The 3,327-nt window shown below is 41.5% G+C and overlaps 1 pseudogene; it reads left to right on the top strand.

Annotated features, from left to right (window-relative positions):
• The first annotated feature begins 2,388 nt into the window (after positions 1-2,388).
• On the top strand, positions 2,389-3,075 carry LOC140511359 (thymidine kinase, cytosolic pseudogene; annotated as a pseudogene).
• The last annotated feature ends 252 nt before the right edge of the window (positions 3,076-3,327 follow it).

Genomic DNA, 3,327 nt, shown 5'->3' with positions numbered 1-3,327 from the left:
CAATATAATCTCTAAATGTTTAAGTGATTTTTCATTTGGTGAGATTTACCCTCTTGTCTTAAAATGATTTGATGGAACTGAATTGAGGGACCATAATATCCCAAAGCTTCAGTCAGTTTGTTTTTAGTGTATAAAGTCTCTACTCTTCTATAAACTGGATCTTTAAAAACAGTTTCCTCACAATAGTCTTTTATGTTTTAATAAACAAAAATTATTTCTCTGATTCTTTAAACCATCAAACTGTTCATATACACATAGCGAGGCCTGTCTCCCACATGTAGCATGAGAATGTCATTGTGTGACTCAAAGGGAGGTAGAATAGACATCTCCAGTCTTATCTTCTCTCACCCTTCCTCAAGAGAGACATTATTTCCTGTCAGGAGGAGACTCAGGAGATTGGGGTCAGAAGCTTGACTACTTTGTTGTCCTCACAGAGACAGATTACCAGTTTAGAAGTATATTTATCTGCTCTCTTACATATTATTAGTATATGACATGTGGTTTTCAGTTTCCAGATAAAGTTCTGATCACTGTTCATCACTTGGAGGAAAAGAAGACCTCCAAGCTCTGTAGGCAAGTCTTGACCCCTTTCCAACCAAATACCAGTTACACAATGGATACACAAAGCAATTAGAAAAGAAACCTATTTATCCATGTTGATATCAAAACAGAAATCAGAGAAAGTATACATAAGAGAATATACACATAGGAGAATATATGCAGAGTGAAGGAGTTCTTCCATTGGGAATGAGATAATTCAGTTTAACAGAGAGAGAGAGAGAGAGAGAGAGAGAGAGAGAGAGAGAGAGAGAGAGGGAATAAATGCCAGATCTCACCCAAGGAGAAATTTCACTAGTCTAGTGAAGCAAGTTAGGGACAGAAACATGATGCAGACTGTTAACTCACTTCATTTTGCATTCTTCATAGGGTCTTATTTTTTTCCCTGTGGCATCTTAAAGTGGGGTTGGCCTTGTCTACTTCTTTTGCAAAACTGGGAGCCAGAAAGGCCTGAAGTGATTGTGGAACCAGAAACTAAAGCTCACAAAGAAATTGAAGAGTCTTGAAAGAACCTTGCTCCCTTCTCCTTCTTGCTCTACTCTAGACAGCTCTGTTCTACCTCTCACATAGGTAAAGGGCATTAATTTCTACCAAATAAGGAAAGAGTACCATACCAGTGGGCTTTGGGACTGAGGTTACATTCAAAAGAGGGTATCATCCTACATCCTTTATAAAGTGATTTAAGCCTTTATATTATGTCATAATTCATATTTAGCCTCAAAATACATCCTATTTGAAAACTATTTCTTTACACAGATTTTGGCAAGTAGGCAATACTAGAAAGAGGCAGGATTTGAACCTAGGTTCTTTGAAGCCAGAGCCAGTAGTCTTTCCATTGATATGGAACCCAAGGATACCCCCCTCACAATGAGCCATCAGAGTTGGACTTAAGTGGATGTTGTAAGCGTGAAGTCATATTGATACTAGCAATTATTATTAGTCTCTCTCTTTTTCCTTTAAATTGTATGAATTTTGGGAGAGGAGGGGATCAGGGAGGAGCCTGCATTCCTTATGTTGCCGCGGAAATGCAGATAAAATACACACGCGCGCACGCACACACACACACACATACACACACACACACCAAGAAAACGTAAAAGAGCAAAATACCAGCTCACCTAGATGCCTTTGTAATGCTCTAAACCTGTGATCTTTCACTGATTTTAAGTAGACTTAGAGCTTTTAGCTAGCACTCAAGACCTTATAGTAATTAAGGTCAACTGTCAACCAGACCAGGGCTCTGTCCAGCAGGAGGCAAGAGGAAAGAATAATTAAAAGTGGAACTGGACTGCTATCAGTTTTTTTATAGCAGAAGGTTGGAGGCAGTTGATTGTAGGAAGAGAACTTTGTGTGACCATAGCAAACATTCTGGTCAAACATGATCCAAGAATTGTATAGGATCACCTAGTTGTTGGACAGGGCATGACCTTCTCAGGAGCAGGGTTGGATTGTACGTGTTCCTATGATTCCAGGCCACTCAGCAAGACTTCTACTTCTGAGAGCCATGGTTTCCAGAGACAGTTACTTCTGGGGGCTTATGATATTTTGATATTAGATTGAGAGGGTTTACTGTAGAAATATAGAGCTCAGTGTATAGTCTGTACCTTACCTTCCCAAAATCTTCTAGAAAAATGATAGCCCATGACAGGCCATGAGGGATGTGCCTGAATACTGTCAACCTTTACATCCATCTGATTTTGTTATCAATTACAGTTTGAAGAGAGTGATTGAAGTGACTCTTTTTTGCTGTCAATATTCATTTGTTGGGGAGTACAGCTGGGCTGACCAGGCTGACTCAGTTTCTCTGCTCCCTCCAGACTCAAGCTGAGTTACATTAACCTGCTCACTATGCTGCCCAGCTCCCCCAGCAAGATCTGGGGGCAGATCCAGGTGATCTTGGGGCCTGTGTTCTCTGGGAAAAGTATAGACCTCATGTGAAGAGTCCGGCAATTCCAGATTGCTCAGTACAAGTGCCTCGTGATCAAGTAGGCCAATATGGCAAAGTTTCTCCACACATGACCGGAACACTATGGAAGCACTCCCAGCCTGCTTGCTTCAGGATGTGGCCCAGGATGCTCTGGCTGTGACTCTCCTTGGCATTGATGAGGGACAGTTTTTTCCGGATATTGTGGAATTCAGTGAGACCATGGCAAATGCTGGGAAGACTGTGATTGTAGTTGCACTGGATGGAACTTTCAGAGGAAGGCATTTGGGAATATCCTGAACTTGGTGCCACTGGCAGAAAGTGTAGTAAAACTGACAGTAGTGTGCTTGGAGTGCTTCTGGGAAGCTGCTTACACCAAGTGACTGGGGGCAGAGAAAGAGGTTTAAGGGATTGGTGGTGCTGACAAATATCACTCTGTGTGTTGACTCTGCTATTTCAAGAACTTCTCAGGACAATCTAATGGGCTGGAGAATAAAGAGAACTGCCCCCTGAGTGGGAAGTCAGGGGACACCTCAAGCTGTCAGAAACTCTTTGCTACTCAACAGATTCTACAGTGCAGTTCCAACAACTGAGGCAGTAGGGGTGGTTCCTGGAACTGGCCTTGGTCTGGGAAAATAAATTCAAGCAATTTGGTCATGTATGTATGTATGCATGCATGCATGCATGCATGTATATATGTATATGTATATATGCGTATGTATGTGTGTCTCTGTGTGTATGTGTGCGTGTGTGTGTGTGTGTATATATATATATGTATATATATATATATGGAGAAGTCACCTGGACCTGCTTCTCGCTTTCTAGCCACCCACAATCACAGCTAT

This window comes from Notamacropus eugenii, chromosome 6 (genome assembly GCF_028372415.1).
Source record: "Notamacropus eugenii isolate mMacEug1 chromosome 6, mMacEug1.pri_v2, whole genome shotgun sequence".
Lineage (NCBI taxonomy): Eukaryota > Metazoa > Chordata > Mammalia > Diprotodontia > Macropodidae > Notamacropus > Notamacropus eugenii.
This window is presented reverse-complemented; position numbering and strand designations above follow the sequence as displayed.